The 24,140-nt window shown below is 47.6% G+C and overlaps 1 protein-coding gene across 1 annotated transcript in view; it reads right to left on the bottom strand.

Moving 5' to 3' along the window:
- Nucleotides 1-10,239: 10,239 nt before the first annotated feature.
- The window catches only part of LOC129137558 (uncharacterized), a 47,713-nt gene continuing 33,812 nt past the window's right edge, over nucleotides 10,240-24,140 (bottom strand). Inside the window, exons 5-6 of the transcript XR_008540230.2 lie at nucleotides 12,751-13,248; nucleotides 10,240-11,153 (exon numbers count right to left, since the gene is read on the bottom strand). The gene's annotated coding sequence lies outside the window, so the exon portion shown is untranslated. The remainder of the gene's footprint in view (nucleotides 11,154-12,750; nucleotides 13,249-24,140) is intronic.

Genomic DNA, 24,140 nt, shown 5'->3' with positions numbered 1-24,140 from the left:
TAAAATTAATCCAATTGATGAAACAGAGAAGGAGATGGGCCTCATCCTAGAAGTGTTCGCCACGGAACACTGGGGTCCTAGGTTGTCTGGCACAGTCCTTTTATGACTCTTGTCCTGGAGTAATGATCAACGGTGCCACCTTTCTCTCTCAATACAGACTGGGTTTAGGGGGCATCATGGGAAGGGGAGGGGAAGGCACGCCGAGGCCGAGCTCCTCCAGCTACGCGGGGACACCAGCAGAAACGTCTCCTCTCCTGCTCCCCTCAGCCCCGATGAACGCGGCACATGGAGAGGGTGGGAGCCCAGGGGATGACAGATACTGGCTGAAGTGGGGAAAGTTCTAGAAGAAGGAAAGCGGGAGGAAGTCTTGGCTGGTCTAGGATGCATCAGTCAGGAAGACAACTGTTTCTTCCCCTCAGGGCAGGATTTCTCAGCTTTCTACTTAGTGAAGGAGAGTGCAGCATCTTTCTAAAATCCCGGTATTTGCCCCCAAATCTCTTACGAAACATCTACTTCAATAGGCATTGGGCCTGAGCCTAGAGGTTCCAAGGCAGATGGAAAATACAGGTGTCCCTAAACAGTCGCCTACAAGGCCTTTCTTTGGGGCCAATGGCCTTGTGATTAAGTTGGTGCCAAAGAGCCAATGACTGAAAAACTAGGGCTTACCACAGTATAATGTTTGTTTGTAGCAAATGACACTCTGGCACACTCTCCAGTATTTTACTACATCGAGTTGCCAAGGGGCCACATCTCCAGCTTGCAGCTGAAACCCTGGGAGTTCTGGACAGCCAGGTCTCTGCGGATACCCTGAGGACCAGGACTGGTGGTCAGCCCAGGACTACAGGTTTCTCGGGTGCCTTCCCGGGGCTGGGTCCAGGTGGCAACGACCGGGTCTGGGAGGGTCCTCTAGTTGGATTGTCCCTCTGCCCCTGACTTGCCCGAGCCTCACAGGACTCCTGAGGAGGGTCTGAGGGTGCTGACTGTGCCCTCCCATCAGACTGAACTCAGAAAGCCAGGGCAGCTCAAGCCAAAGCTGCCTCACCAGCAGCTGAAGACAGGGGCTCTGCAGAACTCTCCAGACCCCAGCCAACTGCCCCAGCCAGCTGCCCCTCAGGCTTCTGGAGCCCCCAGAGCCTCACTGAACTTCAAGCATCAGCGGGTGGAGCTAAATAGAAGTCACTAGTCCCTTCTGCAGTTGCCATGAAGCAACTTACAGTAGACTCCAATGGCAGTTAACAATTGCAGGAGTTTCTCTGTAACTTGTCCCAGTGTAAATAAGGGTTAGTCCTAACAGTAAAACAAAGCAAAACAAAACAAAACAAAACATCTTAGGGCTGGGCACAGTGGCTCAGGCCTGTAATCCCAGCACTTTGGAGGCCAAGGCAGGAGGATTGCATGAGCTCAAGAGTTCAAGGCTACAGTGAGCTATGATTGTGCCACTGCCCTCCAGCCTGGGTGACAGAGCAAGACCCTGGCTCAAAAAAAGGAAAAGAAAGAAAAAGAAAGAAAGAGAGAGAGAGAGAGAGAAAGAAGGAAAAGAAGAAAAGAAAGAAAGAGAGAGGAAGGAAGGGAAGGAGAGAGAGAAGGAAGGAAGGAAGGGAGGGAGGGAGGGAGGGAGGGAGGGGAGGGGAAGGGGAAGGTGAATGGGAAGGTGCCAGGAGCCGTGGCTCACGCCCGTAATCCCAGCACTTTGGGAGACCAAGATGGGCGGATTACCTGAAGTCAGGAGTTTGAGACCAGCCTAGCCAACGTGACAAAACCCTGTCTCTACTAAAAATAAAAAAATTAACCAGGTGTGGTGGCGTGCACCTATAGTCCCAGCTACTTGGGAGACTGAGGCAGGAGAATCACCTGAACCCAGGAGGCAGAAGTTGCAGTGAGCCGAGATTGTGCCACTGCAACTCTAGCCTGGGCTACAGAGGGAGACTTCTGAAAAAGGAGAGAAGAGGGGAGGGGAGGAGAGGGGAGAGGAGGGGAGTGGAGAGGAGGAGAGAGGAGGAGAGGGGAGAGGAGGGGAGAGGAGGGGAGAGGAGGGGAGGGGAGGGGAGGGGAGGTGAGGGCCCAGAGATCCCTAATTCCAAACTCTGAATCTAACTGTACAGCAATTCTAGAAGAGCCTAAGATCATAAAATCCTGAGCATCTAAGATGTGGGTTCTCCTTATTTGACCCCTCCCAGGTCAACATCCTTCTCCTAACCCAAGTGTCAGTCTCTTCCCTTGCCAGTGAAGTAGGGTAGAAGGCATGTACACACACGCACACGCACACACACACACGTACATACCCCATGGGGGGCAGAGGGTGACAAGCCCAGGAGGAGGGGGCACAGCTCACCCCGGCCCCCCAGTGCCATGACAGGCTGGCTGTGCCCCTGCTACCAACAGCAGGCAGCTGGTCTTGCTCACTTTGTTCTGAACTTAGACACCTTCCTTCTGCTGTCTTTCATCCCGCGGCAATAGCGAAGAGATGAGAGTATAAAACAGAGATCCCTTTCATCTAGCATGACCCGTGCTGTTTGAAGGCAGAACTCAGCATTCAGAGAATGTTCCAGTGATTGACCCAGCAACACAGACAAGCCGTTTTCTGCTCTCTAGTCCACATACAAGGCAGCTCCTCCACTCCTGATGAGGAAGATGCCGGCCCCTCCCACTCCCCTGGGACCACTCTCGGGCCCCATCAGACCTGTGTCGGCTGAGCCCCTCCGTAGGCTGAGCCCTCCGTAGGCTGACCTGCTCTTCGCCGGATGGACTGCGCGCACTTACCTTCCCCCTCCCAGGGAAGCGAGGACTGAATGTGGCCCAATCTCTGGCTGAACTGAACGGCAGTGGACAAGCAGGTTTGACAGGCACATCCCACAGGAGCAGTGCCTTATATGGGGCTTCTATGAGCCATCGAAGCACCAGTACAGTCCCACAGCTGGACATTGCCGTAAGAACCACAGGGATGGCGGAGAACAGTCCGTGCATCTGGTCGACCCATAGAAGATGGTGATTGAGGGTGATTGAGGGGAAGGCTTCAGGGTTGGGGGCTGGGAATCCTCTCTCCTTTGTGAACGGTCACCCAGTTCATCATCATTTCTACCCTTGGGAAAATCCTACGAAGATCAGGATAAATTCTAGGGCCTTTCTTGGTTCTCACGATCCATTATTGGAAGTATCTGAATAATTCCAATAGATCCATCTCAAGTTAACATTTCATAACTATTGTTTAGATTTAGATGAAAGTCTTGGTCCTCCACGTTGAGATATGTCTAGAATCCGATCCATTCTCACCACCTGCACTGTGGTGCCCTGATCATGGCCCACCGGGACCTCTGCAATGGCTCCTAACTTCTTCCCACGCCCCCATCACCAGCGCTCAACACAGCAGGCAGAGAAGTCCTGCTAGAGCATGAGTCAGCTCCTGTCATTCCCTTCGGTGTACAGCTCCTGGAGTCCTCAGCGTGACCATGAGGCTCTGCTTATCAGGTCCTCGCTGACCTTATCTCTCTTTTACCTGCTCCAGACACACAGCCCGACAGTCTTGACAGTCCAGGCACACTTCTGCCCCAGGGCCTTTGCACCTGCTGTTCCCACTGCCTGGAACACTCTTTCCCATCCCTCCTTCCAGACTCTACTCAAATGCTACTTCCCAGATCATCCTACTTAAGTCCGTAGACCTCCCATCCTGGCCTTCACTCCCCTTCCCTGTTCCATCTTCTCTGTGGGAATACTGCCTTGACCTAATGTGTATTCTAGTTACGTGGCTTCCTGCCAGCCTCCCCACTCCACAGTAACCTACTGAGGACAATAATTCTTGTCTTTCTTGTTCCCTGCTGTGTCCCCACCCCTAGGGCTGTGATATTCCACAAATATTGGTTGAGTGAATGAATAAACATTGGTTAGGGGCTTGGTTCCCAATGATGCAGACACTGAAAGAAGGGAAATTCACAGCTCCATGGCCTGAGAACCTTCAGGATTATCCTGCGGACAGTCAAAGATCGGCCTTCAAGGTCATGTAGCTCGTGGTGGCTGAGCAGTAGCTCCAACCCAAATCTCCTGGTGATGAGCCGGCTGAAGGCACAGCCAGTTGGGCAGAGCAAGTGAGAACACAGGCCGAGGCCAGGTGCAGACATGAACTCTCCAACCAGGGTTACAGCCCCACTGGGTGTCAGCTTCCCCTCGGGCAGTTCATTTAAGCCCCTAAGGCTCAGCTCTCATAGTTTCCTCCAGCAGACCTCATGATAAGCCCTCCCCCACAGTGGGAAAGCTTGCCAGCTCATCACACTGTGCCAGCCACACAGAGAATTCTAGTTACAGAAAACGCAAAGAAATGCCGCCATTCCCAGTAAAAGACGGGGGCAGAAGAATGCACTGGAGATGGGAGGAGCCTCCCTAAGAACAGAAATAGCCATAGAAATAGTCAAGGTGCAGCCATAGAAAGGAATGAAGGGCCTTTGCAGAGACATGGATGAAGCTGGAAGCCATCATTCTCAGCAAACTCACATGGGAACGGAAACCCAAACACTGCATGTTCTCACTCATAAGTGGGAGCTGAACAGTGAGAACACATGGACACAGGGAGGGGAACAACACACACTGGGGCCTATGGTAGGGGGAGTGGAGGCGGAGCATCAGGACAAATAGCTAATGCACGTGGGGCTTAAAACCTAGGAGATGGGTTGACAGGTGTAGCAAACCACCATGGCACATGTCTACTTATGTAACAAACCTGCACATTCTGCACATGTATCCCGGAACCTAAAATAAAATAAAATAAAAAGAAACAGTCAAGGAAGCCACAACCCTGAAGGACCCTGTGTTTTCTGAGGTCAAAAACCATATCTTAGGCTAGGTGCAGTGGCTCACGCCTGTAACCCCAGTGCATTGAGAGGCTGAGGAGGGAGGATTGCTTGAGGCCAAGAGTTCGAGACCAGCCTGGGCTACACAGGAAGACCCTGTCTCTACAAAAAATAATTAAAAAAAAAAGCCGGGTGTGGTGCAACATGCCTGTGGTCCCAGCTACTCCAGAGGCTGAGGTGGGAGGATCACTTCAGCCCAGGAGGTAGACGCTGCAGTGAGCCGTGGTTGCACCACTGCACTCCAGCCTGGGCAATAGAAGGAGACCCTGTCTCAAGCAAAACAAAACAAAACATATCTTAATCACTATGGCATCTTCAGGAGGGCCCCACTGGCAGGTCATCTGTATCACACAGAATTGCAGCTGCATACACATGTCCAGAGCCAATAAAGGAGCACCTCTAGTAATCCGGCCAGGTTAGGTTAGGGTATCCCTGGAAAAACTCAGAAGGGGGACCTGGGGGACAGGGGCCAGCAGGCACCAGGACGGCACCACCCAGGGGCTCTGTGCCCTGTGGCAGTGATCAGTGAAGAAACGGACATGTGCCAGACTTGGGCCAGCTGAAGAGCTCCTCTGGGCACTTTTTTTTTTTTTTTTGAGACAAGTCTCACTCTGTCACCCAGGCTGGAGTGCAGTGGCTTGACCTCAGCTCACTGCAGCCTCCACCTGCCAGGTTCAAGTGATTCTCCTGCCTCAGCCTCCCGTGTAGCTTGGATTACAGCTATGTGCCACCATGCCCAGCTAATTTTTGTATTTTTAGTAGAGACGGGGTTTCACCATGGTGGCCAGGCTGGTCTTGAACTCCTGATCCCAAGTGATCTGCCCACCTTGGATTCCCAAAGTGCTGGGATTACAGGCATGAGCCACCACGTCTGGCCTCCTCTGGGCACTTTATTCATCCATAGAATGTAGGGAGTTGGGGAAAAGCTTTGCCTTGAAATCATGATGTTGGCACCAGATGAAGATGGAGGTGTGAGGCCCTAGAAGAATAAAAATCAGACCCTCACAAGAAAACCCCAAGATCAGGAGTTTAGGTTGATCGAGGAAGGGGGCCTCTACCTGACTCCCCTGCCACGGGTGGAGGTAAATAAAGGGTCAGGGTGTATAAACAGGGAGCGTATGCGTGTTCACTCTTGTACCTGGGGGCTGGGAGGATTCCAGGACTTCTTCCAAGACATTCGAAACAGGTCCTCAACATCCTAGCTGGAGACCAGAGTAGGCGTCTCTGGCTGGGTGGCTCTGCAGCGTGGCTGGCTGTGGATGAGGATGAGTGGCAGCAGAGACCTCACGCCCACCTCTGGGCCGCAACAGTGCATGCAGTGGGCTGGGTGGGGAATGGCAGGAAGCAGCTATTTCCATAAGAGCTGGTAAAACTGGTCACTCCTGTTGTGTTTTACAACTGCCTACCTGACAGCTCCACTTGGATGTCTAGACACCTCAAATATAACCCAGCTAAGTCACATCTATTGACTTTTTTCTTTTTCATTTTAAATATTGAGGCGAAATTCACACAACATAGAATTAACCATTTACAATTTTTTTTTTTTTTTTTATACGGAGTCTCGCTCTGTCACCCAGGCTGGAGTGCAGTGACGCAGTCTCGGCTTACTGCAAACTCCACCTCCCGGGTTCACGCCATTCTCCTGCCTCAGCCTCCCGAGTAGCTGGGACTACAGGCGCCCGCCACCACGCCCGGCTAATTTTTTGTATTTTTAGTAGAGATGGGGTTTCGCCGTGTTAGCCAGGATGGTCTCGATCTCCTGACCTCATGATCCCCCCACCTCGGCCTCCCAAAGTGCTGGGATTACAGGCGTGAGCCACCATGCCCGGCCACAAAAAAATTTTTTTAAAATACAGGGTTTTGCTCTGTTGCCCAGGCTGGACTGCAGTAGTGTGATCATAGCTCACTTCAGCCACAAACTCCTAGGCTCAAGTAATCCTCCTGCCTCAGCCTCCCAAGTAGTTGGGATTACAGGCATGTGCCACCACATTCAGCTAATTAAAAAAATTTTTTTTTTGTAGAGATGGGGTCTTGCCATATTGCCCAGGCTGGTCTCAAATACCTGGCCTCAAGCGATCCTCCTGTCTCAGTCTTTCAAAGTACTGGAATTACAGGTGCATGCCACCATGCCTGACTAATTATTTTATTTTATTTTTTCTAAAGACGGAGGTCTCGCCATGTTGCCAAGGTTGGTCTTGAACTCCCGACCTCAAGTGATCCACCCACCTTGGCCTGGGATTACAGGTGTGAGCCACAATGGCCAGCCAAAATTACCATTTTTAAAATGAACAATTCAGGCCAGGTGCGGTGGTTCACACCTATAATCCCAGCACTCTAGGAGGCCAAGGTGGGCAGATCACCTGAGGTCAGAAGTTGGAGACCAGCCTGGCCAACATGGTGAAACCATCTCTACTAAAAACACAAAAATTAGGCTGGGCGCGGAGGCTCACGCCTGTAATCCCAGCACTTTGGGAGGCTGAGGTGGGTGGATCACGAGGTCAGGAGATCGAGACCATCCTGGCTAACACGGTGAAACCGCGTCTCTACTAAAAACACAAAAAATTAGCTGGGTATGGTGGCGGGCACGTATACTCCCAGCTACTCGGGAGTCTGAGGCAGGAGAATGGCATGAACCTGGGAGGCGGAGCTTGCAGTGAGCCAAGATCGCGCCACTGCACTCCAGCCTGGGCGAGAGAGCTAGACTCTGTCTCAAAAAAAAAAAAAAAGAAAGAAAGAAAGAAAAAAACATGAAAATTAGCTGGGCTTGGTGGCAGGTGCTTGTAATCCCAGCTACTCATGACGCTGAGACAGGAGAATCGCATGAACCCTGGAGGTGGAGGTTGTAGTGAGCCAAGATCTGAGTATCGCACTCCAGCCAGGGTGACAAGAGTGAAAATCTGTCTTAAAAAGATAAATAAAATAAAATAAAATAAAATGAACAATTCAAGCCAGGCACGGTGGCTCACACCTGTTATCTTAGAACTAGAACTTTGGGAGGCCGAGCTGGGAGGATTGCCTGAGCTCAGGAGCTCGAGACCAGCCTGGGCAACATGGCAAAACCCCGTCTCTAATAAAAATACAAAAAAATTAGCCAGGGGTGGTGGTGCACGCCTGTAATGCCAGCTACTGGGGAGACTGAGGCAGGAGAATTGCTTGAACCTGGGATGCGGAGGTTGCAGTGAGCCAAGACCACGCCACTGTACTCCAGCCTGGGTCACAGAGTGAGACTCCGTCAAATAAACAAACAAAAAAACACAATTCAGTGGCATTTAGTAAATATACAACATTGTGTGACCACTTTATCTAGTTTCAAAACATTTTTACCACCCAAAAAGAAACCACACACCCGTTAAGCAGCTCCCAGTCAAAGGCAACCACCAATCTGCTTTCCATCTCTGGATTTGCCTGTTCTGCACATTTCATGTACGTGGAGTTGTGTAATATGTGGCCTCTTGCATTGGTGTCTTCCCCTCTGCATGATGTTTTGAGGCTCCTCTGTGTCATAGCCTGTGTCAGTGCCTCGTCCCGGATGTGGCCATATCGTATTCCATTGTGTGAACGCCGTGCGTTGCTGATTCATTTGTCTGTTCATGGCCATCGGGCTCTCGTGAATGCTGCTATTGTAACCGTGCAGTGGGTTCATTTATCCTACTTCCCAGATAGAGCCAATTTATCAAGACAGGGGAATCGAAATAGAGAAAGAGTTTAATTCACGCAGAGCTGGCTGAACAGGAGACTGGAGTTTTATGATGACTCAAACCAGCCTCCCCAGAATTCGGAGGCTAGGATTTTTCAAGGATAGTTTGGGGGCCCTGGGAATGAGTGCTGCTGGTTGGTTACAGATGCAATGACAGGGGTGACAGTCTTCTTCTGGGTGAGGCCACAGGACACATTGGCAGGTCCAGGTGGACCCATCATCTGTCAGAAATGCAAAACCCTGGCCGGGCGCAGTGGCTCAAGCCTGTAATCCCAGCACTTTGGGAGGCCGAGGCAGACAGATCACAAGGTCGGGAGATCAAAAACATCTTGGCCAACATGGTGAAACCCCATCTCTACTAAAAATAAAAAATAAAAAATTAGCTGGGCGTGGTGGCACACGCCTGTAATCCCAGCTACTCTGGAGGCTGAGGCAGGAGAATCATTTGAACCCGGGAGGCAGAGGTTGCAGTGAGCCGAGATCGGGCCACTGCACTCCACCCTGGGCAACAAGAGCAAAACTCCATCTCAAAAAAAAAAAAAATAAATAAAAAAAATAAAAATAAAAAAAAACCGAAGAAGAAGAAATGCAAAATCCTGAAAAGACATCTCAAAAGGCCAATCTTAGATTTATGTGTACACATCAGCAGAACTCAGGCTCCTCTCATCCTCCTAACTTGGTAGACTTTCATTAGCCTTACGATGACAGTTTAGTTTTGGAGAAGGGCTATTATCGTTTAAACCACAAACTAAATGTCTCCCAAAGCGAGCTTGGCACAAGCCCAGTTTGGAGGTTAAAGACAAGATGAGGCGTTTCACTGGAGCCCATGAGGTTGAGGCTGCAGTGAGCTATGATTGCACCACTTCACTCCAGCCTGGGCTACTCAGTGAGACCCTATCTCTTAAAAAACTTAAAACAACAACAAAAACAAACAAACAAAACAACCAAACTGCACACTTTGGATTCCATGTGGGATTAACAATGGAAGCTACTCCATTTTGGAGTCTGGTATTTAAAATTCTCACTGCGGCTTGGGTTTGCCTCCTGATCAGGGAATCAGTCCCTGCTGGCTTCCATTTATTGATCCTTATCCCTTCCATGAACAGCTTTTGATTTCTTGCCTTCTGTCTTTGGGACACAGGGCTTTTGGACCCTTATGTGCAGGTGGTCAGCTGAGAAGCTGAGACCCTAGAGAATACAGCTGAACAGAAATGTGAGTTAGACTCCACTTGTGGCTAGTGAAACTTCACTTTCTTTGAGCTGTCTTTGGGATGGGTCTGGGACTTATACAAAAAGAATTATCAGCTGTTTGGCCCAGCTAAAATCTGCTAACAAGAGATTTGAAAGGATTTTTTGGGGGGCAGGGGGGACAGAGTCTCACTCTGTCAACCAGGCTGGAGTACAGTGGCACAATCTCAGCTCCCTGCGAGCTCCGCCTCCTGGGTTGAAGCAATTCTCATGCCTCAGCCTCCCGAGTAGACGGGATTAAAGGCATGCACCACCATGCTTGGCTAAGTTTTGTATTTTTGGTAGAGACGGGGTTTCACCACGTTGGCCAGGCTGGTCTCGAACTCCTGGCCTCAAGTGATTCGCCCACCTTGGCCTCCCAAAATGCTGGAATTACAGGCATGAGCCACTGTGCCCAGCCAATTCCTTCTCTTTTTTTTTTTTTTTTTGAGACAGAGACTTGCTCTGTCGGCCAGGCTGGAGTGCAGTGGCACGATCCTGGCTCACTACAACCTCCGCCTCCCAGGCTCAAGCAATTCTCCTGCCTCAGCCTCCAGAGTAGCTGGAATTACAGGCGTCCGCCAGCATGCCTGGCTAATTTTTGTATTTTTAGTAGAGAGGAGTTTCACCTTGTTGGCCAGGCTGGGCTCAAACTCCTGACCTCAGGTAATCCGCCCACCTCGGCCTCCCAAAGTGCTGGGATTACAGGCGTGAGCCACCATGCCCGACCGATTCCCTCTCTTTTTAGACCACACGGGGTAACTTCCTGACATTGCCATGGCATTTGTAAACCATCATGGCGCTGGTAGGAGTGTCATTTTGCATGCTAACACATTATAATTAGCATATAATGAGCAGGGAGGACAGGCAGAGGTCACTTCCATCGCCATCCTGGTTTTGGTGGGTTCTGGCTGGCTTCTTCATCGCATCCTGTTTCATCAGCAAGGTCTTTGTGACCTATATTTTGTGCCAACCTCCTATCTCATCCTCTGACTAAGAATGTCTAACCTCCTGGGAATGCAGCCCAGTGGGCCTCAGCCTTATTTTACCCGGACCCTGTTCAAGATGGAGTCACTCTGGTTCGAACGCCTCTGACACCTCTGTTCACTTCATTAAAAAAAAATTGTTCTCCCGTATACTTTTACTCCGCCCCACTCCTGCTTCCGCTGCCATATTCAGTACCATGTAAAGAGATCTAGAGATTTCTAATGACCCAAACCCCTTAAGGAACTCAGAAAAAAAAGATGCCACTCACCGTTGGTTGGAGGGCTTCTGCTTTCCTTGTGGAGTTTCAAGCGCAACATGGAGAGTCTCCTGAGGTCTAACGCTCCGCTCTCTTTTGCACAGTATTACCCGATTTCTTTGGCTTTTCGGAGATACCAAAAATGGCCCTGTATTGTGAGAAAACTTGACCGTGGTTTGCGTAATGGTTAGGCAAGAGATACAGTTTTAGAGGTGGCTGATGGCAGTTGCTTACAGAAAATGGTTATTACTACAGGGGGTGACAAAAAGCATGGTTTGGGGCACCAATGAGGTGGGAAATCAGCCGGATTTGTTTTCTGAGCACCGGTAATGACCCTGCTGGTCAAAGCAGGATGCAAACTGGGTGCAGTGGCTCTTCCCTATAACCCCAGAATTTTGGGAGGCTGCAAAAGGAGGATCACTTGAAGCCAGGAGTTTGAGACCACCCTGGGCAACATAGTGAGACCCCCGTCTCTACAAAAAATTAAAAAATTAGCCAAGCATGGTGGCATGTGCTTGTGGGCCCAGGTACTTGGGAGACTAAGGCAGGAGGATTGCTTGAGCCCAGGAGGTCAAGGCTGCAGTAGGCCATGATTGTACCACTGCGATCCAGCCTGGGCAATGGAGCGAGACCCTATCTCAAAAAAAAAAAAAAAAAAAAGCAGGCTTAAATAAAAAAAAAAAAAAAACCAGCTGAAACCAGCAGATGGAAAGAAAAGTGACCTCCAGTTGCCCTCACTGCTCATCAGCATGAAGACCTTCCTTACGGCACTATGACAGCCTATAAATGCCATGGCAATACCCTATATGGTTCCAGAACTCCCCTACTTCTTTTCTAGAAAATTCAGAATAGCCCACCCCTTGATTAGCATATAATTAAGACCGGGTGTCATTGTGGCTAGCCAGTGCTCCCTTGTTGCAGCTGTGGCTGCCCCTGCTGCTGCTGCTGCTCCTCCTCCTGCTGCTGTTTACTGCTACTCTGGCCTCTCCCTGTGGGTTAGCCCTGCTCTTAAATTATTTCCTGAGCAAAGCCAAGAACTCTCTCAGGCTAAGCCCCAATTTTGAGGTGTGCCTGTGTTACCTAGAGGCTATGAAAACACAGCCCACCAAGGGATACGACTCCACGGGCGATAGGCTGACCACAGATTGGGATAACTGGCTTTGTTTCCGAGTACCCCTATTTTTCTAAAAGATGTTTAATTATTTTTTTCCTCTCTTTTTTTCTCCTTTTCCCAGTTCCTGACTTCCTACTTAGCCCTTTAGGTATGCAAATCTAGCCTTTTCTCCCCTCCTTCACCAGACAGTCCCTCGAGATCCCCTGGCAAGTGCATCTAACTCCTGGAGAGTTAACAGTTGATTTACAGACCAAAGCATGCCTGCTATGGAACTCCCCCATCAGGGGCTGGCCTGGAGAGATAATGGTCTGTCCACAAAAGTGCCAGCAGTCACAAGCTCGACCACCTGATAGATAAGGCACTGGAGCTAGCATGAACCCACTCCTGCCTCTGCTCACTTCCTCCCCTGTCTTTTAGAAGTGCCCACTTTCAGTTCCAAAAGCAAAGTGGGACAGCTAAATGCAAGACAGATGCCTGTGCCACTTCCCCAAGCTAGCTTTGGAATAAATAACCTTATTTGTGCCAGACCTCATTCTAAATAATTGGACTCTGCAAGTGGCCAGCAACTAACCTACTCTACTGTTGAGTTAGAGCTCTGGGTTGCCCACCAGCCTCCAGAGAATGTCCTTACAATGAAATGCACTGTGGGGAGCATCACACCATCCCGTCCCATGACAAAATGAAATGCACTGTGGGGGTATTGCCCGGTCCAGTCCTGTGCTGAAATCAAATGCACTGTGGAGGCACTGCACTGTCCAGTCCCATGACAAAATGTAATGCACTGTGGGAGCATCACGCCATCCAGTCCCGTGCCGAGATGAAATGCACCGTGGGAGGATCACACCGTTCAGTCCTGTGAGGAAGTGAAATGTACCGTGGGAGCATCACGCCGTCCAGTCCCGTGCCGCAATGAAATGCACCGTGGGAGGATCACACCGTTCAGTCCTGTGAGGAAGTGAAATGTACCGTGGGAGCATCACGCCGTCCAGTCCCGTGCCGCGATGAAATGCACCGTGGGAGGATCACACCGTTCAGTCCTGTGAGGAGATGAAATGTACCGTGGGAGCATCACGCCGTCCAGTCCCGTGCCGAGATGAAATGCACCGTGGGAGGATCACACCGTTCAGTCCTATGAGGAGGTGAAATGTACCGTGGGAGCATCACACCGTCCAGTCCCGCGCCGCGATGAAATGCACCGTGGGAGGATCACACCGTTCAGCCCTGTGAGGAGATGAAATGTACCGTGGGAGCATTGCACCGGCCAGTCCCACACTGCTCTCTTCTTTCTGGGACCCAGGATTTGGTGTAAAAATGGGGTCTTTGATTTTGGAGGATCTGTGCTCTGCCTTCCAGCTGTGCCTGCTTTATGCGTATTTAAAGATTAGGCCCTAAAAACACCATGCTTTCTTTCCCCTTTTCATTAAAGGGCTCTACTCTTCAGGGTAATCTAATTTATCTAGTCATCTAATTAAGAAACAGGCCCTCTCCCTCTCCCTCTTCCTCTCCCTCTCCGTCTCCCTCTCCGTCTCCCTCTCCCCACAGTCTCCCTCTCCCTCTCTTTCCACGGTCTCCCTCTGATGCCAAGCCGAAGCTGGACTGTGCTGCCGCCATCTCTGCTCACTGCAACCTCCCTGCCTGATTCTCCTGCCTCAACCTGCCGAGTCATGTTTTTGGAGATGAAAATTTACAGTTCCCTCACAATTGTTTAGGGCATGAAACAGTTAAGAGATTAATAGTCTGAAGTGAGGGAGAGAAACTATTTGAAAAATGGCAAATGAAGAATCTTATGAGTCTATAAGATCTGCTTGTGTTTGTGTGTTTGTATGTCTATGTGTTTACGTATGTCATGTGTATGTCATGTTTCACTACCAAAATACATGAAAGAGCTCTAATTAATTGGCTTAAGGAAAAGGTAAGCACTTAAATCAAATATTTTATCAGAAAAACAGAAACGTTAACTCAAATGAGTTATAGTTCAGGTGACTCTAGCAATCTTTGGTAAATAGGGTTCTAAACTATTGGTAAAACAGGATAGTAAAATGTCTTCAGAATTTAACTTAGACATTTTTGTCTAAGTTTAATGGTCTGTTTGTTTGGTCAGATTCTGTCACCTAAATGTTTTAAAGTCATAAAACTGTTGCTTATTATTTTAATTTTTTGAAACAGAGTCTTTTTCTGTCACCCAGGTGAGAGTTCAGTGGTGAGATCTTGGCTCACTGCAATCTTTGTTTCCTGGGCTCAAGCAATCGTCCCACCTCAGCCATGTGGAGGCATAGCTGCAGGCACTGTCCTTTCTCCTGGGCTCTGCATCCAGCACATTATTAAAATTGCTGACCTTCCAGGTTTTTCTCTAAAAATAAGTGTTACTAAGAGTTCACATCATAATTAATATATGTAATTAAAACTCCAGCCTGGGCTACACAGTGAGACTCTGTCTCAAAAATAAATAAATAAATAAAACTACTAGATAGAAGAAAAACATTTCTATGTGCAAAATATATGAGGAAAGTAAAACGTGTTTTTAGTAAAGGAGGTTATAAGCAGCCATACCATTGTAGTTTTTGTTAAAGGGATATTAATTTTGCCTAGTTAAGTTTTACACTGAGGGAATTTAAAAATGATAGATAAAACTAAATGTATACAGAAAGTTGAAAAAGAAAATGGAAAATTGTCAAAGCTTATAAAAGGTTTATAAAAATCTTGTGGTCAAACTGGTTAAGAATGGATGGATTTGTTTATAAAATTTTATTAAAATTAGCTTTATTATTAATAAAACACTAATGCAAATGTAAAATTTGGTTTCCTTTTTGGAACAAAATTTTTGTGTAATAAGAGTACAAGATGTCTGTCTACCTTTTGAGTAAACTTCAAAAAACAAAACAAAATAGGTGAGGGAGGCAGACAGATTCAGTGGCCTCATGCTGTATTTATTAGTTTTTGGCTTTTGAATTTTTTTTGAGATGGAGTCTTGCTCTGTCACCCGGGCTGGAGTACTGTGGCATAATCTTGGCTCACTGCAACCTCCACCTCCCAGGTGCAAGTGATTCTCCTGCCTCAGCCTCCTGAGTAGCTGGGATTACAGGCATGCACCACCACGCTTGGCCAATTTTTGTAATTTCAGTAGAGATGGGGTTTCGCCCTGTTGCCCAGGCTGGTCTCAAACTCCTGTCCTCAGGTGATCCACTGGCCTCAGCCTCCCAAAGTGCCGGTATTACAGGCATGAGCCACCGTGCCCAGCCTGAATTTATTAGGTTTATGATTGTTTGGGAAACTGACTCTATTAAAGAGTATATAATTTTTGCTTTTTGAAGTATTTCAATTATCATTGTGGCTCAATGACCATTTTACAGGGACCTGTGATCCTATTTTGTGATATGAAGTGTTTTAAACCTTTGATATTTGACAAACTATTTTCTTTTGAGCTATTTATAGCTTTTAACAATTGAGTGAAGTATATTCTTGTGAGCAAAATTTGAAGCATATTTCTTTCTCTTCATCTGATGTCTCCAAGTTTGAAAACTATTTGTGAGTATTCCTAATTTATGGCAATATAGTTATTTGCATAAGGTCAGTAAGAATCTGTTGTCTTTCATAACAGGACACAGTTGGAGACACTGATTATTTTACCAAGGCATCGACTAGAATGGCATATTTTAGATATGACTGGACTGTTTTGAGGAATTGAGGTTAACTTATAGAGCTGAAAAAAAGACAGTTGAAAAGACTGGCCTGGTACCTTGACTCAGTGGTTCCCCTGCAAGCTTCCTGACCTGTGTTAAGTAAAGAATGTCATTTTCTGATTAGGCCCAGGAATGTCAAAATATATTTTGAGACCTCTAGAATAACTCATCCAACTTATACAGGTATGTGTAGGCACAGATAAATCCTCGGCTTGGCTCCCAACTCATACAGGTATCTGTAGACACAGATAAATCCTTGGCTTGTCTCCCAACTCATACAGGTATCTGCAGGCACAGATAAATCCTTGGCTTGGCTCAAGAGGCTTTTACAAAGTCTAACCTTGGCCAGTCATGGTAGCTCAAGCCTGTAATCCCAATACTTTGGGAGATCAAGGCAGGAGGATTGCTTGAGGCCAGGAGTTCAAAACCAGACTGTGCAACATAGTAAGACTCCATCTCCCAAAACAACAACAACAACAACAAAGCCCAGTGTAATGATATGTTTCTCTCATCCAAGCTACTTGGGAGACTGAGGTTGGAGGACCACTTGAGCATAGGCGTTCAAGGTCATTGTGAGCTATGATCACACCACTACACTCCAGCCTGGGCAAAAGAGTGAGACCCTGCATCAAAAATAAATAAGGCCAGGTGCAGTGGCTCATGCCCATAATACCAGCACTTTGGGAGGCTGAGGTGGGCAGATCTCCTGAGGTCAGGAGTTTGAGACCAGTCTGAGCAACATGGCAAAACCCTATCTGTACCAAAAATACAAAAAATACTCAGGTGTGGTGGCATGCGCCTGTAGTCCCAGCTACTTGGGAGGTGGAGGTGGGAAGATTGCTTGAGCCTGGGAGGCAGAGGTTGCAGTGAGGTAAGATCGTGCCACTGCACTCCAGCCTGGGTGACAGAGTAAAACTCTGTCTAAAAGAGAGAGAGACAGAGAGATTAAATAAATAGTCTAACCTTATAAAAAGTTCCAGCAAAAGCAACCTAAAAGAGCCTATATGGCCAATTACTATTTTTACTATACTTTATGCAAATAATCGGGCCAAGTGTAATAAGACTAAAACTTATTTTACCAATATATTGGTCTTACTATGATTTCTTCTTGATAACAATGGGAAACTGGAGACAGAAAAATTAGGTTTCAAAAGAAAACTACAGGCTGGGTGGGAGGATTGCTTGGGGCCAGAAGTTCAATACCAGCTTGGGTGACATAGCAAGACTTCTTCCCTACAATAATTTTTTTTAAGAAAGAAAGAAAGAATACTATAGTACACTTGTTGTTAGTTTCCAGCCTTGTCCATTGTTTTTTCAGTTTTTATTATTTTCTACAATTTGTGATGAATCCTCCATTCTTATCTGGCTACAAATCTCCAAACTAACATTTTCAAAATCTTCTTCCATCTTTCTGATGTGGACCGAATGAAATTGCTACCACATTTTCCCTGAGGCCTTGCAAGCTGAAGCTCATACTATCAGGGGAACCAGCCTCCAATAAATATTTCAGCGTAGGTTCTTTTCTATTTTCCCTAAGTATTGGCTGCTCTGAGAAATAAAGAGAAAGAGTACAAAAGACAGAAATTTTACAGCTGGGCCTCTGGGGGTGACATCACCTATTGGTAGATTCTGTGATGCTCCTTGAGCCCCAAAACCAGAAAGTTTTTTATTAGGGATTTCAAAAGGGGAGGGGGTACGAACAAGGAGTAAGTCACAAAGATCACATGCTTCAAAGGGCAATAAAAGATCACAAGGGCAGAAGGGCAGAGTAAGATCACAAGGCCAGGGTGAAATCAGAATTACTGATGAGGTTCCATGTCCCACTGGGCATGCATTGTCTTGACAAACATCTTAACAGGAAACAGGGTTTGAGAGCAGACAACCGGTCTGACTACAATTTGCCAGGCTGGAATTTCCTAATCCTAGCAAGCCTGACGGCACTACAGGAGACCAAGGTGTATTTCATCCCTTATCTTCAACCACATAAAACAGACACTCCCAGAGTGGCCGTTTTAGAGGTCTCCCCCTGGGAATGCATTCCTTTTCCAGGGTTATTCCTTGCTGGGAAAAGAATTCAGCAATATTTCTCCTATTTGCTCTCTGCAAGAAGAAAACTATGACTGTGTTCTGCCCGGCCCCGCAGGCAGTCAGACCTTATGGTTATCTTCCTTGTTCCCTGAAAGTCACTGTTATCCTGTTCTTGTTGAGGATGCCCAGATTTCGTATTGTTCAAGCACACGTTTTACAAACAATTTGTGCAGTTAACGCAATCATCACAGGGTCCTGAGGGGACATACATCCTCAGCTTATGAAGATGATGGGATTAAGGGATTGAAGTAAAGACAGGTATAGGAAATTATAACAGTATTGATTGGGGAAGTGATGTCCATGAAATCTTCACAATTTATGTTCAGAGACTGCAGTAAAGATAGGCGTAAGAAATTATAAAAGTATTAATTTGGGGAATTAATAAATGTCCATGAAATCTTCACAATTTATGTTCTTCTGCTGTGGCTTCAGCTGGTCCCTCCATTCGGGGTCCCTGGCTTCCTGCAACAGGCTGAAGTTTTTCTTTTAGGTTAAAATAGAGATAAGATTGATCAAACAGACTCTTTGTGGCAATAAGATACCAAATTATAAACAAGACCTAAGGCCATGGCAGGCAAAGGCTGATTCACACCCTACTAACCATAAACCCTTGTCAACCTTTTTTTTTTTAATTAACCTGGTACAAGGTGGCTTCCTTTCCAAACTGGTTCTGGATGAGCACACATGACAGAATGGAAATCAAAATATTTTTCTGTGAAATATATTTCTTTGACATATTTTGGAATGGCACTGCAAAGCTGTCTTTCGGCTGGGCGCGGTGAACTCACGCCTGTAATCCCAGCACTTTGGGAGGCTGAGGCAGGTGGATCATAAGGTCAGGAGATTGAGACCATCCTGGCTAACACGGTGAAACCCCGTCTCTACTAAAAAATACAAAAAAAATAGCTGGGCGTGGTGGCAGGCGCCTGTAGTCCCAGCTACTCGGGAGGCTGAGGCAGGAGAATGGCATGAACCTGGGAGGCGGAGCTTGCAGTGAGCCAAGATTGTGCCACTGCAGTCTAGCCTGGGCAACAGAGCGAGACTCCGTCTCAAAAAAAAAAAAGCTATCTTTTGTGGGGGAAATTAATTTGCATCTGTAGAGAATGTCCATTAACATATCCAGGCCTTGCCTGGATCTAGGAGAGATTTGCTGACAGCTTGACACCTTTAATGTCTGAAAAGAGACATTTGCCATCCATTTTCTCGGAGGGCTGCTAGAAACCTATGAGGCTTTCATTTACATAACAAGGGCCTTCATCCCCACAACTGCCTTAACTCAAGCATTCTTTTCTACTTACTTCAGGTCTTTAGACAGTAGATTAACTCTTTTTGACTCCCCCAAAACGTAATATAAATAATAGCTTAACTCTCTCAAATGGCAAGTAAATTATCTGTAAAACCCACGTATGACTTGTAAGCCCCTGCTCTGGGATATCCTGCCGTTCAGGCTGAACCAAATGTACACCTTCCATGCACTGACTTACATCTTTGCCTGTAACTCCTGTTTACCTAAAATGTATAAAAGTAAACTGTTACCAGCCAGGCACAGTGGCTACTGCCTGTAATCCCAGCACTTTGGGAGGCCAAGGCGGGTAGATCACCTGAGGTCAGGAGTTTGAGACCAGCGTGACCAACATGGTGAAACCCCATCTCTACTAAATACAAAAAATTAGCCAGGCGTGGTACTGCACGCCTGTAATCCCAGCTACTTGGGAGCCTGAGGCAGGAGAATCGCTTGAACCTGGGAAGCAGAGGTTGTGGTGAGCTGAGATTGTGCCACTGCACTCCGGCCTGGGCAACAAGAGTGAAACTCCATCTCAAAAAAAAAAAAAAAAAAAAAAAAAGGAAACTGTCTCACGTGTCCTTGTGAAGAGACCACCAAACAGGCTTTGTGTGAGCAACACGGCTGCTTATTTCACCTGGGTGCAGGCAGGCTGAGTCCAAAAAGAGAGTCAGCAAAGGTGGTGGGATTATCATTAGTTCTTATAGGTTTTGGGATAGGCGGTGGAGTTAAGAGCAATGTTTTGGAGGGCAGGGGGAGGATCTCACAAAGTACATTCTCAAGGGTGGGGAGAATTACAAAGAACCTTCTTAAGGGTGGGGGAGATTATAAAGAAACTTCTTCAGGGTAGGGGAGATTACAAAGTACATTGATCAGTTAGTGTGGGGCAGAAACAAATCACAATGGTGGAATGTCATCAGTTAAGGCTATTTTCACTTCCTTTGTGTATCTTCAGTTGCTTCAGGCCATCTGGATGTATATGTGCAGGTCCCTGGGGATATGGTGGCTTAGCTTGGGCTCAGAGGCCTGACAGAAACTGTTACCTGGGTACCTTGTGACCACTTAAGGCTTTTTGGGTTTGTGTTTTTTCCAAGCCACAGTCACTTCTACCGGTTCAGAATAACCCTCTTGAAAACATTTTTACAGGGTTTGGTTTTTCTGTTAACACTGCACATGTGCTAGACTCTGACCAGCCAGTGCAGGGTCTGAGAGTCAAGACAGCAGTGAGGTGAGTTCAGGCAGCGCTCAGCAAGGTGCCTTGCCCCAGCCAGTTGGGTTTAGGCAGGGCTGTGCCTAGAAATGAACAGTGTTCACCCTTTAATACCTACGGATGGGTGGAGGCTTCTGGCAGGAAGTCACTTTTAGGGGATGGCCCCTTGGATCAGATCGAGGTCACTTCTATCTAGGACATCAACTCCTGCAGTGATGAGTTACAGGAACCCAGTGCAGCCCAGCAGCACTGCCCCTGAGCCTCCTGGGCAAGAAGAGCCACCTCACCCTTTTCTACCTGATTCCTGGGAGCCAATGAAGGTAAAGGAAAAGGGACAGGTCGGCTCTGGAGGGTGGCAGACCACCGGGCTGTTCCCATTGTCACAGGGCAAACCCCCAAAGTAGGACTCAGCCTGTGAGACCACGTGGGTTCCTGGCTTCCCACGGGAAGGAACTCAAAAGTGAGCCAACGGAATGAAGTGAAAACAGGTTTATGAAGGAAGTAAAGGAATAAAAGCGTGACTACGTCATAGGCAGAGCAGCCCTGAGGGGTGCCAGTTGGCTTTTATGGTAATTTCTTAATCGTATGCTAAAAAGGGGTGGACTGTTGATGAGTTTTCCGGGAAAGGGGTGGGCAATTCCCGGAACTGAGGGTTCCTCCCTGTTTCAGACCACATAGGGTAACTTGCAGGGGTGGCCATAGCACTTGGAGACTGTCATGGCTGGTGGGAGTGTCTTTTGGGCGTTATAATTAGCATATAAGGAGCAGTGAGGACAGGCGGAGGCTGCTTTCATCACCATCCTGCTTTTGGTGGAGTTCGGAGGCTTCTTTACCACACCCTGTTTTATCAGCGGGTCTTTGTGACCTCTATCTTGTGAAACAAGTCCTGCCAAATTCCTACCTCACCATCTCCCCCACAGCAACCTCCTGAGCTCACAGCGCTCCTGGCCAGCTGGGACTGCGTTGTGTCCCTCCCTCTCTCTTGCCCCAGAGGTCCACACATTGAGTAAGCCAACAACTATTTATTGAACACCTACTGAGCATTAGGGAAACAGTGGGGGCGAAACAGACATGACCCTAGCAGCCACATTTAATGGGGCGAGTAGTCTCCCTCCCCAACGTGGAAACCATGTGGGAAGTGAGATGCCGGTGACAGCGAAGATGCTGAGACCAGGCATAGGGGTCTGTCTACCTCAGTGACCGGGAGCCTCTTTTCCTAGACGCCATGGGGGCCAGGGACAAAGGGCAGGCACTATAGCTACTGTTTAGGGAACTCAGAGCCTGGCCTGCTTGTGCCTTTCCCTGTAGGGTGCTTGAACTTATCACACTGGGCCTTAGTGTCTCCATCAGTAAAAGAAAAAAGATACCTATCTGCATTCTCTACTTATGGAGATAATGGAGGGTTCCCATAGGAACGGAAACATTTATCCAGAACTTTAAGCAGGGGACTTGTGGATAGAAAGCTAAGCGAGGCTCTCAGCTCTCATTTTTTAAGTAGATGTTATGCATAGCACAACAGAGCTACTCAGAGCCGACACTTTAACAAATCTGGTGCATGACTCACAAGGCATGTTCTCAAGACACGGCTGACGCGATCCTAACTGCCTACCAGTAATAAACAGAACAAGGGGTTTGGGATCCTATTGACGCTAGAGCATCTGCTGAGCACTACATAGGCCATGGAAAAGCACGCACCATATTTCACAGCAAAAACCTCTTCTCCTGAGAGGAGCTCTTGCTGCTCTCCTACATGACAAAAACATGAGTCTCCTCCCATCTATTCACCACCTTCCCGCACTGCGTTTTCTAAAGCCTTTTTGGCAACAGGGACGGGTTTTGTGGAAGACAAAACCCATTCCATTTTCATACTGCTATAAAGAACTGTCCAAGCCTGGGTTATTTATAAAGGAAAGAGGTTTAATTGACAGTTCAGCATGGCTGGGGAGGCCTCAGGAAACTTACAATCATGGCAGCAGGTGAAGGGGAAGCAAGGCACCTTCTTCACAAGATGGCAGGAGGGGAAAAGTGCCGAGCAAAAGGGGAAGAGCCCCTTATAAAACCATCAGATCTCGAGACAACTATGGAGACAACAGCATGGGGGACTCATCCCCGTGATTCAATTACTCCACCTGGCTTCTCCCTCGACACGTGGGGATTATAGGGATTATGGGATTACAATTCAAGATGAGATGTGGGTGAAGACACAAAGTCTAGCCACGTCAACAACTTTTCCACAGGTGGTGGAATAAAATTCTTCCAGAGATGGATGGGGTAGCGGTTTCGGGATGAAACTATTCCACCTCCCATCATCAGGCATTAGATTCTCATGAGGAGTGCACAACCTAGATCCCTCGCATGTGCAGTTCACAACAGGGTTCACACTCCTCTGAGTCCAGTGCTGCTGCTGACAGCAGGCAGAGCTCAGTTGAGCTCCCTTGCTTGCCTCCTGCTGCACCGCCTGGTTCCTAACAGGCCACACACAGGTGCTGATACTGGTCCGTGGCCTGGGGTTTGGAGATTCCTACTCTAAAAAGTGGATTTACCCTCATCATCCCAGGGCCCCTCAGCCTCTAGGAAAAGAGGCCTCTTGGTCACAAAGGTGGACAGACCCATTAAGCTCTGGGTGAGCAGCCCCGTCTCCAGCACCTCATGTCCCACAGTGTTTGTGTGTTGGGGAGGGGTCCATCTCACGCGATTAATCTCAAGGCAGGAGAGCCCATGTCTCTTTTATGCCCCGTTGTTTCCCTAGAAAGCATCGTTCATCCAGAGACTGCAGCAAACCTCAGCAGCTCTCATCATTGTCACATTGTCATAGACTCTGGGCTAAAAAGCTACTGCTCCCCAGAAAAGTTAGAGCCCTTTAAGATGTGTGTTCAGACACCTGGCATAAACAACATTTCCAGGAAAATGGTGTAAAATGTTAGATCATCTAGTCATAAAAATATGAAGGAAAACAAATCTAAGCAGTTTGTGGATTAGATTTTAAAACTTTGAACAAGGTGAGGCCTGGTAGCTCACACCTGTGATTCCAGCACTTTGAGAGGCCGAGGTAGGAGGATCGCTTGAGCTCCTGGGCTGGGGCCAGGGTGTAGGGTCCTCAGTAAGGCTTCTGAATAAAACTAACTTTAATTCTTTAAAAGCTTAACTGTTTTTCTTTAGTCAACAAGGTATTTTACATTCTTCTCCTACATTAAGTCATTGAAATCTGTGTGTATTTTACGACAAAGCGCTACAGCACGGCCTGGGAAACAGTGTGAGGCACTAAATGATCCTTTGTAGAGTGAGGAAGGTATCAGAACTTACATTTTATTCAGCTTTATAAATATTTAATATTTTGGGTAACACCAGCATCCTTACAAGGAATGTTTATCAGAAGGTCAATTATCTGTCATGGATAAATTCTGGGGCCAGAATGAGATTCACTCTTGGAGAAGGCTGTATTTACTTGTTCACCCTTGAAATACTGCAATCCACCGACTTCTTGATAAAAGGATGCTCTGGTTTTCTGTTTATTTTTGAGATGGAGTCTCTGTCGCCCAGGCTGGAGTGCAGTGGCGCAATCTCAGCTCACTGCAACCTCCACCTCTGGGGTTCAGGAGATTCTCCTGCCTCAGCCTCCAGAGTAGCTGGGACTACAGACACCCGTCACCACGGCCAGCTAATTTTTGTATTTTTTTTTTTTTTAACTAGAGATGGGGTTTCACCATTTTGGCCAGGCTGTTCTCGAACTCCTACACTCATGATCCGTCTGCCTCGGCCTC

This window comes from Pan troglodytes, chromosome 19 (genome assembly GCF_028858775.2).
Source record: "Pan troglodytes isolate AG18354 chromosome 19, NHGRI_mPanTro3-v2.0_pri, whole genome shotgun sequence".
Taxonomy (NCBI): Eukaryota; Metazoa; Chordata; class Mammalia; order Primates; family Hominidae; genus Pan; species Pan troglodytes.
This window is presented reverse-complemented; position numbering and strand designations above follow the sequence as displayed.